Here is a 285-nt window from a genome sequence, read left to right on the forward strand (position 1 = left end):
CCGGCGGCTGCCCTGGAAGTCAGAGGGGTTTGGTTTCTTTCCCTTCCGTGAGCTCCTGGCCTGGGCCATGGGGTTTTCTCCGCCGCGGGGTGGCTGGGAGGGGAGGACGGACGCGGCGCTGGGCCTGAATTTTCGGGTTTACCTCCTGCTCGCAGTTGGATCACGTACGTTTGACTTCCCAAAAAAAGGCCAAATCTCTGTATTTTGTTATATTCTCGAGAGGTGGATGTTTGTCTGATGGGGCTGCGGGGAAACACGTGGCTGCCGCGGGGGTAGCCCCTGTGC

The sequence above is a fragment of the Eurypyga helias genome, unplaced genomic scaffold (assembly GCF_000690775.1).
Source record: "Eurypyga helias isolate BGI_N326 unplaced genomic scaffold, ASM69077v1 scaffold40336, whole genome shotgun sequence".
Taxonomy (NCBI): Eukaryota; Metazoa; Chordata; class Aves; order Eurypygiformes; family Eurypygidae; genus Eurypyga; species Eurypyga helias.